Genomic DNA, 16,428 nt, shown 5'->3' with positions numbered 1-16,428 from the left:
TTCCACCACTAACTTACACTACTTGTTCTGCTCTTAACACCAACCTTGTCCTTATAACTGATAATAAGAGGGATGTCAATCCTCTGCATATCTAAGGTCAATTTGAGATGGATGATTCAATCACAACTAAGGTAATTCTCCTAAGTATTAACTGTCTTTTCAAGGCACAACTAATCAAAAGGTTCATATATGTTGTTAAACATGAGTTGCAGTTCTACAACACGGAATAATTCTAACTACAATGGATGCATTACATACACTGTGAAAGTTAAGTGTTGAAGTCCTAAGAATAAATTTCATCCTAAACAATTAAGCATAACGAGGTTATTGTCAAAAACATGAACAACAAATAGCAAATTAGCACTTCATCTCAACCCTAGCAAGAGGAATTAGAACATTAAAACAGAAATTGAAAATCAAACAGAGAATTAAAATGGCATTGAAATTGAAGTTCAAACAGAAATTAAACTACATAGAACCACTAATTGGTGGTAAGTCGGCTAACCCAAGCACACTCATAACAGTCTACATCATCTTTTATTCATAGTTTTACATGAAATCACTAATTTCTAAACCCTAATTTTGAAAGAACCCTAATTTTGAAAATCGAGAATTCACTCACTGATTCTCTGAATTTGTCTCCTCTGCTCTCTTGCTCGTCCTTCCTTTCCTCTTCTGCTACGAACCCATGCCTTCTTGGTCTTCTCTGCACTCCTAGTTAACCATAGCTTCTCACTGCCTAATTCATAGCATCCAGGAATGATGTTAGGAATGAGAGAGAGGGAAACTAGGGAGATGGGTTTTTGTCGGGTGGTTGTGGTGGTGGAACTCGAGGGATGAGAGATGGTGGAAGTGAACATCGGGGTCTGGTGGTGGCAGGATATGGTGGTGAAGGAGTTGCAGGTGATGGCAGAGTTTTCTCTGCAGACGGTGAGGGAGAAGATGGAGTCGATAGAATTGGAGAAGGGTGCGTTTGTTTTGCGGGTATAGGTGTTGTAGTGTTGAGCGGTTATAACAAATTCGATGTCCATCGAAGATGATACGTTGGATGATCACATCATTGAATCGAACGGCTAAGATGGAACAAGCTTGCAGCGACCATTGGATGCGTGATACAACAATTATGACGGCTTAGATTGGAGTTAGGTACTATGATGTTTGACAGGAGCTTCAAGATTTGATGCTCGGTGATGAGGCGAACGTTGGATGATGTGATGGATCCAATCTGACGGCTCTCATGGAAATGGGTATGGATATTGGAAATGGATTTGGATAAGGGTTTTGGGCCTTGGGTATGCCAATCCCATATCTTCTTTAAGGATAATTCTTCCTCTTCAAGCCCACTTCTAGTTGATCCGGCTCTTGCAAACATCATTCTTCGCTGCCTTTCAGCGGGAGTCTTTGCCGTTTCTTTGCTCTTTTCGCTCCGTGAGTTAACCAGGCTTTATTTAGTACCTAAAAATGCAAAATTAATTAAGAAAAATATTCATTCTTGAAAACAACGAAAACACAGAATATGGGATAAAATGGAGCGTTAGTACACAAATGATGAGTTAAATGCCAATAAAAAGGTGCAAATATATACAATATTTGGCACTCATCAAATACCCCCAAACCTGAATTTTACCTGTCCTCAAGTAAAACAAAACTAAGGAAATCCTACCTATACCACTGTCGCTGGTCTCTCGATTGCATTTAGCGAATGCAATAAGCCTTTTAAACCACTAAGTGTCCCTAGTGGACGAGTTGAAGTCTCGTGAAGGTTTGCTTAGAACGTACCTACAAAGTTCTAGGACAAAATATAAGCTCAGATTTCATGAAATGTGACATGTGCAAGACAGTAGAAGCTCACAGCAAAATGGAGATGTCAATCTAGCTATCAAAGGCACAATCCTAGCACTGATAACAAATAAAGACATGTGATAAGAGTGTAAAGTGTATCTACACATGTGTAAAGAAAGATCGGATGTTATGACTACTAATCACCAAGAGATAGTTTCTCAGGCTAAGAACCGAGGTCGAAATCTAGCTAGCTGTCCGGAATTTACGAGAATTGTGAATGAGTTGGAGGTATTTCACAGTTACTCGCGTTGTACATCAATGGCATACACCCTTCCTTGCTTATAACACAAAAACACAAAAAATGACTCTTATTTACATTGACTACTCTCTTTTATTTTTGGAACAAGAGAGGATGGAATTGATAAATACTTGATTTTTTTTTATTTTTTTTTTTGAAAAAAATATTTACAACATGGTAACTCTTTTGATACATAAGCAAAAAGAAACAAAAAATTACATGACACTTTGCAAGAGGTAGCCCTTTTTGATGCACCCAGTTAAATTCGATGGTTGTCTTTCTTAATGTAACCTCCACCTTCTATCCCAACCAACCAAAGAACAAGCTAGTCAAGTTTCGTTCAGTATTCTAAAGTGATTGGCAATCGTGATTTCCGATAGAACACCTCAAGGTTGAGGCTATACATGTATTGGTAGATCGTGTGCGTGCAAGTTTCTTATCACTATGTGAATTGTGCTAGAATCAGGGTGCCTAAATATCTAGACTAAGAATCCTTATGTTTACATACATGCACAAGATTCAACATTTCAAGGTAAATGAGCTCCATTTTTATGTTTATTTCAATTTTCTAATTTTTTATTTTCATTTTTTCATTTTTCTTTTCATTTTTTTTTTCGTTTTTTTTTTTCAAAAAGAAAGAGTTTTGTTTTCAATTATAGCATGTTATAAAAGTATCTACTTTTCACCCCCAAACCTAAACTAAACATTGTCCTCAATGTTTCAAAAGATAAACATGATTATAACACATACCATGAGAACGATGGTAAGTGTAGAAAAAGGAAAGAGATTACCGGATATTGGCGAAAGCAAGTTCTGAACTCCATTATTCAAAGCAAAACCCAACAGTAACTCAAATGAATTCACATTGGGTTAGCACAATATATACAAGAAACATATGATTCCACTAAACATTACCTACCAGATTATATACAAACAAATCATTATATACATACAGTCTAAAGAGTTGAGGATCAACCCAAAAGACAAAGTGTTGAAACATAGACAGTTTCAAACAACTATAGTTGGACTGAAATGCGAGTGAGAGTGAAAAACCAAATGAATCACCCCTAAACCTATATTTTTCAACAGGTTTACTTTTAAGCACAAAATCTTTTAATTTTAGGGGTTCAGGATTCACAAGGTCTAACTCAAAATGGACTTTTCGCGGGATGGTCAGAGAAATTAATTCCAACTGTGGCTCTTTAAAAATGTTGTATTTTGATGCAAAATAGTCCAAAAGGACTTGGGAGGCACACAGTTCCAATCCTAGGTTGGGAATTTTCAGAAAAGTTGGTTTAAAAGTTTTGTTACAAACCAAATCTAGGTTGGGTGGAATAATCTCAATATGCGATTTAGGTAATAAAGTTGGTACTTCTAAGTTATTTTCATGGATAAGATCAATAGTACCAACACATACTTCCCCTAAATCAGAAATTGGTAAATCATGCTCACATTCATCGAACAAAACATCAAGACCTAAATCGGTATCATGATTGTCCGTAGTACTCAAATCAACATCGGAAGAAATAACATTTTGTGACTTAGGCAAGGAATCAGACACATCAAATTTGTTTTCATGCATATTAACATTAGTGTCTACAGAAGATTCAACTATTCCTATGTCATGCTCATCTTCGAAGAACAATTGTACGAGTACCATATCAATATCAAAATCATATGATTTGCTATGAGTATTAGAAGAAACAACATTCATGAAGGTCGAGGGCGAGAAGCCATATGTTATTGAACCAAAAGGTTCCACAATATTTTCATGTTCTTCTAACATAACATCATTATCATCATAATCTTCATAATCATCATCATGGTAACATGCATATTGGTCCTCATTAACAGTGGTGGTGTCATTTGTGGATTCATGTTCCTCTAAATTAGGTTCATATTCCACATCATTTACATGAATGGGACTAGACACTTCATTAGGGACAACATACATTTCCTCATGAATTTCCTCCTTTTGTAGGTGAAGCAAAATCTGATCTAAATATGCCTGAATTCATGATGTAGATCTAGCAAAGTTTTGCTCACTGAGTCTGAAAGCTTCTGTGGTGGGGTCTAAATTCATGGGAGTACAAAATTCTTCATGTTCAAATTGTGGTGAATGGTACATGTGTGCATGGTCATTAGGGTTTATAAAAGATTGATCGCAACCCTCAAAGGATTGATTATGGTCCCAATGACTACCAGCCTCACAATTTGTGGGCATTTCATAATTTGGATTTTCATGGGATTCTCTAAATTGCCTATAATCATGCAAAATATATTAATATTTATCTGGGTGGTCTAAACCACCATATAAGGTACATGCATAGATTTCAGGTCGTCTATGTGAACTAGAGATGCTACAGATTTCTCATGTGTTTGCATTTCTAAAGAAGTGATCCGAGCCTCTAACTGATTCACAAGTGACGAATGTGTGAGTTGGATATTGTCTAGATGTTCATTTTCACTCAATGGTGGATGATACATGTGTGAATAGTCATTAGGGTTTGCATATTGAGGTTCATGACCTACAGAAGGTCCATAATAATAATCCCTATAACTATTGACATCATGGTCTGTGGGAGGCTCATAAGGTGAATCTTGCCCGTAAGCTTCTCTAATAGATTTATTCCCAGTGGCAGACCAAAATCCAGACATGTTATGTTTATCAAACAATCACACAATTCAAAAAGAGAAATAAGGCCCACACTTTTCAGTTATGGGTTTCAAAATTTTGGTTTTTTTTAGGCTTTAAAGGTAAAGCCTATTTGGGATTTTTGGTTAAAAAGAGGGAGAAAATTTTTGGTTTTTGAATGAGAGAAAACTTTTGGTTTTAATTGGGAGATAAAAAGAAAAATTTGGTTTTTAATATTGGGAGAAAAACTTTGGTTTTAAAATTGGGAGCAAGCCCACATTGGTGGAGCAAGAATTTGGTTTTGAGTTGGGAGAAAATTTTGGTTTTTTATGGGAAAATTTTGGTTTTGATGGGAATGAAAAACATTTGGTTTTTGATGGGAAACATTTGGTTTTTATGGGTTTTGAAAACTCCTTTTGGTTTTAATGGGATGAGGCCCATCTAAATGGTTCAAAATTTCTGTGGGACAAGCCCAGCGAACGGCCTAGAGATTTGAGTACACGGCCCAACTAACGAGTTCAGTGAACCAAGCCCAGAAATGCACGAGGCCCAGCTGGGTATTTGATTTATGGGCTCTCAGTTAGCCAAAATACGAGGCCCACTTGGGCTTAAAAACGTTTTACAAATTCTGAGTTGGGTTCAAGCCCAGAGTTCAGAAACAAAGTGCACTTGGGTTCAAGAGTTTCAGAATCAATTCACAAGGCCCAGAATTTCAGTTTTTAAAGCAAGCCCACACAATTATTGGGTTTAGGCTTACTCTTTTTAGCACAGCCCAGCTGCTCTGTTGTTCTAGTTGCACAGCCAAGTTGGGCCTTGTTCTTTTCCTTAGCTTGTGTAGCCCAGCTGTGTTTTGGTCTAGCCACAGCAGCAGCAGACAACAACACCACAGCAACTTAGCAACAGTAACAGGCTCCAGCAGCAACACCAGCAGCAGCAGCACCACAGCACAGCAACAACAACAGCAAAAACACAACACATCTCCAGAAACATAAGCAGCACTAGCAGCAGTTCAGTTCAGCAGCAGAGAAACAGGAACAACTTCAGCAACAGCAGCCCAGCAGCTCCAGCAAGGCAACAACAACAACAGCAGGGGCAACAGCTTCAGCAACAGCAGCTGCACCACAGGGCAAATAGAAGGTAAGACAGTAGCTCAGTGAACAGCTATGACAAGCCCAAAAAATAGCAAATATGCCGCTACCGAGTCCCCGGCAGCGGCGCCAAAAACTTGATAGGGCTGGAAACAACACTATATTTATCTAACTGCAAGTGCACAGTGTCTAAAGCAACACAGGGCAAGCACATGTCAGTTCCACAGGGACTTGGAGGGATATTTGCTAATTTTTTCTAAGCTTGCTTGTTAACTGGTCTTCCTAAGGGGCAGTGATGATGAAACAGTGATAAAAGATGATTTTGTGGTGTTATGAACACCACTGATCGGTGAGGAGTGAGCAGTAGCAAGGGGGAAATAATGAGATAAAATGGAAACAACAACAAATGTAAACATGGAGATTGAGTAAATGATAAGAAGAGTACTAGGGCCTTTGATTCCACCACTAACTTACACTACTTGTTCTGCTCCTAACACTAACCTTGTCCTTATAACTGATAATAAGAGGGATTTCAATCCTCTGCATATCTAAGGTCAATTTGAGATGGATGATTCAATCACAACTAAGGTAATTCTTCTAAGTATTAACTGTATTTTCAAGGCACAACTAATCAAAAGGTTCATATATGCTGTTAAACATGAGTTGCAGTTCTACAACACAGAATAATTTTAACTACAATGGATGCATTACATACACTTTGAAAGTTAAGTGTTGAAGTCCTAAAACTAAATTTTATCCTAAACAATTAAGCATAACAAGGTTATTGTCAAAAACATGAACAACAAATAGCAAATTAGGACTTCATCTCAACCCTAGCAAGAGGAATTAGAACATTAAAACAGAAATTGAAAATCAAACAGAGAATTAAAATGGCATTGAAATTGAAGTTCAAACAGAAATTAAACTACATAGAACCACTAATTGGTGGTAACTCGGCTAACCCAAGCACACTCATAACAGTCTACGTCATCTTCTATTTATAGTTTTACATGAAATCCCTAATTTCTAAACCCTAATTTTGAAAGAACCCTAATTTTGAAAATCGAGAATTCACTCACTGATTCTCTGAATTTGTCTCCTCTGCTCTCTTGCTCGTCCTTCCTTTCCTCTTCTGCTACGAACCCATGCCTTCTTGGTCTTCTCTGCGCTCCTAGTTAACCCTAGCTTCTCACTGCCTAATTCATAGCATCCAGGAATGATGCTAGGAATGAGAGAGAGGGAAACTAGGGAGATGGGTTTTTGTCGGGTGGTTGTGGTGGTGGAACTCGAGGGATGAGAGATGGTGGCAGTGAACATCGGGGTCTGGTGGTGGCAGGATATGGTGGTGAAGGAGTTGCAGGTGATGGCAGAGTTTTCTCTGCAGACAGTGAGGGAGAAGATGGAGTCGATAGAATTGGAGAAGGGTGCGTTTGTTTTGCGGGTATAGGTGTTAGGTGTTGTAGTGTTGAGCGGTTGTAGCAAATTCGATGTCCAGCGAAGATGATACGTTGGATGATCACATCTGGATTGAATCTTACGGCTAAGATGGAACAATCTTGCAGCGACCATTGGATGCGTGATACAACAATTATGACGGCTTAGATTGGAGTTAGGTACTATGATGTTTGACAGGAGCTTCAAGATTTGATGATCGGTGATGAGGCGAACGTTGGATGATGTGATGGATCCAATCTGACGGCTCTCATGGAAATGGGTATGGATATTGGAAATGGATTTGGGTAAGGGTTTTGGGCCTTGGGTATGCCAAGCCCATATCTTCTTTAAGGACAATTCTTCCTCTTCAAGCCCACTTCTAGTTGATCCGGCTCTTGCAAACATCATTCTTCGCTGCCTTTCAGCGGGAGTCTTCGCTGTTTCTTTGCTCTTTTCACTCCGTGAGTTAACCAGGCTTTATTTAGTACCTAAAAATGCAAAATTAATTAAGAAAAATATTTATTCTTGAAAACAACGAAAACACAGAATATGGGATAAAATGGAGCGTTAGTGCACAAATGATGAGTTAAATGCCAATAAAAAGGTACAAATATATACAATATTTGGCACTCATCACGGGGCCAGAGTACGTTTCACTTAGGCTTGTATAAATAGGTTTTACCTTTTTCCACCAAGACACAAGTTTTTGGTCAGGGAGAAATACAACACTCAGAAAAGCAACTCTTGCTAGCTTCCTCAAAGCTTTCATCTTCTGATACAAGTCAAGTACTACTCTTCCAGAACTGCTTTGGTCTCAAAACTCTCTTCACTTCCCTCCCTAAACCAGCCCTTCTCCTCCTCTTTGTGACCGAAGCAAATCCGGAATGACCATTTCTTGGTTTAGGACAGATTTGTATAGATTGATCTCTTGAATCTAAAGTAATCCCGTGCATTACATTTGTTTAGGGTTTAGATTTGTTTCTCACCCACTCCCCGAAATTACCAAAATCAGCAGAAACGGTTTTCACCCATAAACAACGTGTCAACCAACCTATGGAGGGGGAAGAGGCGACTCATCGTCACCAAGTATAAACCGTTGGGGGCATCGGTTTAGAACGAGGATACCAGCGGGATCTGCACAAAGAATAAGAAGATAAGATTCCAACGGCCTCTGACGGTGGATCCCATGTACCACTATTATAAATACCCCTCTCCATCAAGAGAGAAGGGGTCGACCAATTGAGAGAAAAACTAGAGAAGAATTTAGGAAAGAGAAATAGGAAGAGTAAGTATGGTTTCTATTCCCCATGGCATCGTTATTCACCTAAAAGTCATTCGACTATCTTTGTAATATCTCCATACATAGTGAAACCCTCAACCCCATGGACGTAGGCCTTAGTGTTGAACCACGTAAATCATTGTCTCATTTACATTTCAGCACTTACTTTTTGTTATCATTATTATGTCTTGTGATATATGCTTCGGAACTGTGTAGAATAATTGAATCGATCCCTCACGACTAGACAAAGACGAGTCCAAAGGCTATGAGTCGATGAGTCAACGTGATCCGTGTCATTTTATATTTATATTATTCTACGTATTGTTTTATCGGCTCACGCGAATATTGTTTGTGAACACGTGGATGCCTTCGTAATTTATGTGTTCACAATATGGCGCTAGAAACAGGGACTCTGTCCCGGTAAAAGATTTATCTTTCCTGTGATTTTACCCTCTTGGACTCTCAGCGCTATTCCATGTGAAATAGTGTCTTAAATATGTCTCCATCGCTTAGTTATATTTCTTCTCAAAAACATTATTTCCTATAACAAAAGGCCATCAGATCTGATTTTCCCTCAGATCTGACTTAGATTTTGAACCATTTTAAACCAAACCGCCAGGATCTATTCTTTTAAATTTTATGCTAAGTACTTTTCAAACTACGCTTTAGATCTGTTAGTTTCGGATTTATGATCTTCGGTTCTAACCTTCATTTTGAAAAGATTCTCTTTGAAACCTTAAAGCGTTTGAAGGGATTTCCTTCGGGCTCATTCATAAGTGCTTTCTTTATATTTAACCCGTTTGATTTGAAAAGATTTTCCTCCAAGAGGATCCCGCTACGGATCTGTGCTTTCATCGGATTTATAAGTTTTCATAGTCCCTTTAACTTTGATCAATTAAATAAAACCGTCGAATGATCGCATGTAAAACCATTTAAGAAGTCCAATACCTCTGAAGAGGGGAATAATAACTGGATTCTCTCTTTTTACCTTCGGTGTCTCGGATCCATGAGTTGATCCGTGTTTTCAAAGTGTTTGGATCTCTCCAGATCTCAATTTTTAGTTCTCTATCTCTTGGAAATTTTCAATCAAGTTACGCTTTTGGGCCTACACGCTTGACTAGCTGTACTAACAGGATCCACATGGTTATCGGATTTTCGATGATGTTTTACCTGTGCAGGCAAGGAAAGCAAAAATGGAAAGCACGAAGGATGCAGGAAAGGCTAAGGCATCGTCCAAAGAAACACCCAGGACAACACCAGTCATGACACGCAACAAGCAAAAGGGTGAAAAAGCGAAAACGACAAACCAAAATCCAGACACTATGAAAATCACCTCCTCGTCAAATACCAATGATGTAGCAGCAACGGCTCTCAAAGCAGCAGCAGCAAAAGCCGATGCAGCAAGAGCTGAAACAGCAAAATCTGATGCAGCAAGAGCAGCGGTAGTAAGAGCAGATGCAGCTAAATCCGAGGCAGTAAAATCCGCAGCAGCTGCCCGCGTCCTTGAGCAACGGGAAGGAGTTGCAGAATCATCAATACCACAGCCACCCTTCGGGATGCCGCCAACAAATGAGCAGAATCAAACTCTGCCAACAACCCAGCCATTGCTGACAAGAAACCGACCCTTACCCCCGCAAGTGGAGTTACAGATAGTGAACACCAAACCTCCCATCCCCCTAATCTAAACGGTTGATGAAGATCATACCATGGCCCTTGGGGGGCAGGGACGACTTGGCACCCCAAACCAAGGATCAAACCATTCCCCTCTGTTGATGGCAGAGCTTGAGGAGATAAAGAAGAACCAAAGGGTGTACGCAGAAGCAGTGGCATTGCTGGCCCGAGAAAACCAAGAACTCAGGGATAAGATCTCCCAAAGCTTGGGAGAAACTCACCAACACAACGAAGCCTTGCACGAAGCCAACTCTAAAGCACCTGAGCCGAATCATGACCGAAGAATGGTCGTGACAAATGCAGCAAATACCGAACCATTAAACCAAAAACCAACTAGAGGAAACAGATCCAGTGATCCAAATTATGTCCCAGAAGACTCGGACTATTTCGACAGCGAATGATCACCATCGTGCCATGGAGAACCTTCGTGCTGAAATGATGGCAGAGATCAAGCAACTAAAGACTAGGCAAGGAGGGGGAAGACTATAAGAGGTGATGAGGGAAGCAAACACCACACCACTGACCCCACGACTGGCCAAAGCGATGATCCCCCAAAAATGCCATGTTCCAGCATTCGAATGTTACGACGGATCCAGCGATCCGACAACGCATCTTCGTTATTACAATCATATCTTAGCCCGATGGGAGCAGGACGATGCAGTCCTCTGCAGGTATTTTCCTTCAAGTATAAAGGGATCAGCACTATCTTGGTTCGACAACCTACCGCCCAACTCCATCAACTCTTATGGCCAGCTCACTGAGAAATTCTTAGAGACTTACATGTACAACAAGGCTGTCAACGCAGGAATAGACAAGCTCTTCTCGCTAGCAACCGCTTACAAAGAGACAATCAGGGAGTATACCGACAGATGGCATAGGATTTGCTAAGCCATAGGAAATGTAGATCCAGTGGTCAACATCAACTGTTACAAGTGGGGACTGGATAGAATAAGCCCGTTATTTATAGAGATCCACGGAAGTGTCCCCAAGACAGAAAAAGACCTTCAAGTAATCATTGAAAAGCATGCCAGGCTGGAGGAGATCCAACGGGAAAATCCTAGGGCCCAAGCTCAAAGATCTCATCGAACTAATTCTGTAGAACAAACCAGCATATCAAAGAGAGGCGGTTCGGCTGACCGTCCTAATGATGATAAAAGAGGACGAAGCGATGACCGTCGACGTGACGATCGGAAATTCGAAGATCAAGTCTTCACGAAGCTAAACACAAGCTACACACGCATTCTGAGGGATATCAAAGGCAGAGAAAACCTTGAGTGGCTATGGTCTAAAGGAAAACAACCCCTAGGTCCGAAAAATCAAGAGATTAATGTGAATATCACCGTTTCAACGACCACCAGACCGAGAAGTGCAAGAATCTCAAGATAATGATCCAAAAGTTGATTGACGAAGGTGACCTCAAGCAGTACATACAGAAGGCAGATAACGAAGATAGGACTAAGCGAAGCAAGCAAGTTCAATTGCCAGAGGGTAACCGAACACTCAACACCATCTCATGTTCCGAAGCTACGGGACCCTCGCTAACATCACAGATAGGCAAAAGATTTAGGAAACAATTCGAAGACTACTGTGAATAATATAAAATCGATGGGGTAGAAGTGGACGAACACGAGCAATGGATGAACGCGCCTATCACCTTCGACGTAGAAGACGTCGATGAAGATATGGAAGATCACAACGACCCTTTGGTCCTTACCTTACCAGTAGCAGGGTGCAATATCAAAAAGATCCTCATTGATGGAGGCAGTTCAGTTAACGTTTTATTCTACGATATATTCAAGCGAATGGAGCTTAACGATGAACAACTGATGTCTTCGTATTATACCATCTACGGATTCAATGGGGCACCTACAAAGCCGTTGGGGGACATTTTTTGCAAGTGGATGCAGGACCAATGAAAGTAGATACTCTATTCAGTGTAGTAGACGCTCCTTCCCCTTATAACGCCATCATTGGCCGAAGATGGGTGCACAAGCTCAAAGGAGTAGCAGTGACCTATCATCAGTATCTTAGATTTCCAACATCCGAAGGGGTAATGGAAATAAAGGGATATCAGGTCACCGCTCGGGAATGCCAAGCTATGCAAAACCAGCTCAACAACGAACAAGATGAGAAGCGGAAATCTCGAAGTCCCGAAACAAAGAGGCCGTGAAAGAGAAGGCAATTGATCTTTATCTCGAAGAAATTTCTGGAAGGAGCCTGACGAAGGAGAGTATCGTTCTAAACACTGAGGCAAGTACTTCGACATCTAAGGAAGGTGAAGAGCCTACCAAATAGCAATTAAAGAATGTCCCTCTCCTAGGGGAACCAAAGCCTATATTCACACCTGTAGAACCCATGAAAGAGATCAGCATAGGGACTGAAGAAAAACCGAAGATGATCAAGATAGGGACTCTAATTGATGAAGAAAGAGAGACTGCTCTAATCAAACTACTCATGGAATACGCGGATGTATTCGTATGGAAGTAGGGGATATGCCAGGGATTGATCCGAAGATAATTCAGCACGAGATTCGTATAAATCCAGGCACGCCCCCTTCAGACAGAAAGTACGAAAGGTAGCACCGGAGTATCACCAAGCAATTGAGAAAGAGCTCCGCAAATTGTTAGAGGCAGGATTCATCAAGGAGGTCAAATACCCTACATGGATATCGAACATGGTCATATTACCAAAGAAGAATGGGGGAGTAAGGATATGTATCGACTTCACCAACCTCAATAAAGCATGTCCGAAGGATAACTACCCGCTCCCAAGCAGCGATCAATTGGTGGAAGCTGTCGAAGGATACGAAGAACTATCATTCATGGATGGATATTCTGGCTACAACCAAGTAGCCCTTGCTGAAGAAGATCAACAACACACGACATTCTACACCCCGCACGGCCTCTATTGTTACACAAGGATGCCCTTCGGACTTAGAAATGCAGGGGCAACATACCAGAGGATGGTTGATGCTATCTTCAAGCCTTGGATCGGGAACACCTTAGAAGTTTATGTCGATGACATGCTTGTCAAAAGTAAGCTGCGCAAAAACCACCATAAGGACTTGAGGGACATTTTCGAAGCGATGAGGAAACACAACATGAAAGTAAACCCGGAAAAATGTACATTCGGCGTTACATCAGGCAAGTTCCTCGGATATTTAGTAACGAAGAGGGGCATCGAAGTCGATCCAGCCAAGATACAAGCTATCCTGGAGATGCCATCTCCGAAGAACCTGAAAGAAGTTCAAAAGGTTAACGGATCCCTAGCAGCTTTGGGCAGGTTCATCGCCAGGTCATCTGACAAATGCAAGCATTTCTTCAACATCCTCAAAAAGGGAAGCAAGTTTGAATGGACCACAAAATGCAAAGAAGTTTTCCAAAAGATCTTAGAATATCTCGCAACAATTCCAATCCTACAAAAACCCGGTCCCGATGAGGTCTTGGCCCTTTACATAGCAACCACAGAGGATGCGGTCAGCGCAGTGTTGGTCAAAACTAACACGAAGATAGAACAACCAATCTACTATGTCGGCAAGACACTCAATACGGCAGAAAGAAATTATACGAAGATCGAGCAGCTCATATTGGCGCTAGTATGGGCCACCCAAAGTTGAGGACTTATTTTTTGACTCACTATATTCGCGTTCTGTGCAAAGCACCGTTGGAAGTTGTTCTCAAGAGCGTTGGGAAAGTGGGAAGGATAGCCAAGTGGAACACTCACCTGGACCAGTTCAACATTATCCATGAAATCCAACACTCCAAAAGTCACAAGTCCTGGCAGATTTCCTTACAGATTTACCCTTGGATAACGACGAGGAAGTAAGGGGCATGCCAGAAGCAGACGAAGGCAAAGACCCAATCGACATCCTTGAACCCTCAAGCCAAAGGCGATGGGAGGTCTTCGTAGACGGATCAAGGAATAGAAAAGGAGCAGGTATCGACATCATAATCACTACCCCCATAGGGAGAGGATTGTGCATGCGCTGAGGTTGGAATTTAAGGGGCACACCAACAACATCGTAGAATATGAAGTTGTAGTGCATGCTCTGCGTTTAATAATAGAAATGGAAATAACCGATGTGCGACTGAAAAGTGATTCGCAACTAGTCATACGACAGATAGGTCTAAAGTACAATGTCTACGATAACACCCTGTCTGCATACATGGCTTTGGTCCAAACCTTAGCCTCACAGATACTAAGCATCAAATTCCGACACCTATGCAGAAAAGATCTTAGGCACGCCGACGCCTTGGCATACATATCATCCATGCTGAAAGATGGGAGTGTTAAAGCCATAAAAATATCATGGGTGTATGAACCTTCGATCACCCCACAACAGTCCTTTGCTACGAATCGTGAAGACGATGTAGGGGAGGACATTGGTGACGATGATGTGGGGGAAGACATTGCTGAAGACTTCATCGAAGACAACATCATGACAAGGGTAAACGAAGACGAGGACTTCAACAATGAAGAATACTGGAGAGCCGAGATTCACCGTTATCTTGAAGAAGGAACGTTGCCAACAGAATTGAAGCAAGCTAGGAAAATACAATCAAAGGAAGGGAGATACGATCTTCGTGATGGGATATTGTACAAGAAGTTCTTTCTTGGACCACTGCTACGATGTCTATCCAGAGAGAAGGGGCATCGTATTTTGAAGGACATCCACTACGGGGACGCAAGTAACCACAGCGGAATGAGATCACTGGCGAATAAAGCAAAAATGCAGGGATACTATTGGCCCCAGATGATCCGAGACGCAGCCAGGATGTCCAGGAGATGCGAAGAATGCCAGCGGTTTGCTAAGAAAATTCACGCTCCTGCCACAAAGTTGAATTCGGTGGATAGTCCCTGGCCATTTTCAAAGTGGGGTGTAGACATCGTTGGCCCCTTTATCAAAGGATCAGGGAAAAGGCGATTCTTGATCGTAGCCACATACTACTTCAGCAAGTGGGTAGAGACCAAAGACTTATCTAGAATCCGAGACGTGGATGTGTTCACATTCATCTTTCAGAACATCATTTGCAGGTTCGACATTCCCGCAGAAATTGTCTCGGACAATGGCAAGCAATTACAGGGGAAAAACATAGATATGCTCTTTGACACTTTCAAAATCAGGAAGAACAAATCAACCCCCATCTACCCCCAGAGTAACGGCCAGGCCGAGGCTACAAACAAGACCCTTGGTCTTATTCTCAAAAAGCAATTGGACGAACATAAAGGACGATGGTGCGAACAATTACACAACGTTCTATGGGCATACCGAACAACACGAAGATCTGCCACAGGTGAATCACCTTTCCTCCTTACGTACAGAGCCGAAGCGGTCATCCCGACAGAAATAATCATGCCAACTACGAAAACCGAAGCCTGGGAGAAGAAACTCACCACAAATATGATACTGGAAAGGTTCGATGATCTAGAAGAAAGAAGAAAGACAACACTTCAAAGGATGAAAAACTACCAACGAAGGTTAGCCAGAGAATACAACAAGAAGGTTAGGCTTAGGAACTTTTTAGAAGGACAGTATGTGCTGAGAACCATACCACAATACCAGCGAGAGAAAAAGTGGGGCAAGTTAGCACCATCACGGGGAGTACCATTTATAATACACAACATTGCCTGGAATGGATCCTACTACTTGCGTAATCTAAAAGGAGAAGTCCTCAAACACTCATGGAATGCTAAATACCTCAAGCCATACTATCCGTAAGGCAGCGCAGTTCTGCACCTGCGTGAAGAGTACTATAAGAAGAAGAAGACATCGTATCCGCTCGACGTGTTTCTATCTCTGAACGAGGCGTAGCAGACCTCAACCTATCAATCAAACGAACGAACTTTTGCAAAAACTATTGGGGAAAGTAGTCATATATAATCTCTTCGGACTCCCCTATCAGTGTCTATAAGTGTAGGACCATGGGGAAGGCATCCAACAGAAAGAGATACCCAACCACTTACAAGGCAGTGGTTCAGCGAAATGGGTGCATGTAAATATTCCTATAATGCACCACATATCCGAGGACGCTGCCCCGACCCCCACCGTATGGAAATCCTCTGGCCAAGGATTAGCCAGCGGGGTGACAGATCCAAAGACGATCACGAAGGTACATACCTTCGACATCGTTATCAAACACTTTTTGTCATTTGATTAGTTCACTTCTTATTATAGTTACCTCTATCTGAAAAGAACAAACTGAACTAACAATGCAGGTAAAATTTAAACTGTACATACTCA

This window comes from Papaver somniferum, chromosome 7 (assembly GCF_003573695.1).
Source record: "Papaver somniferum cultivar HN1 chromosome 7, ASM357369v1, whole genome shotgun sequence".
Classification (NCBI taxonomy): domain Eukaryota; kingdom Viridiplantae; phylum Streptophyta; class Magnoliopsida; order Ranunculales; family Papaveraceae; genus Papaver; species Papaver somniferum.
This window is presented reverse-complemented; position numbering follows the sequence as displayed.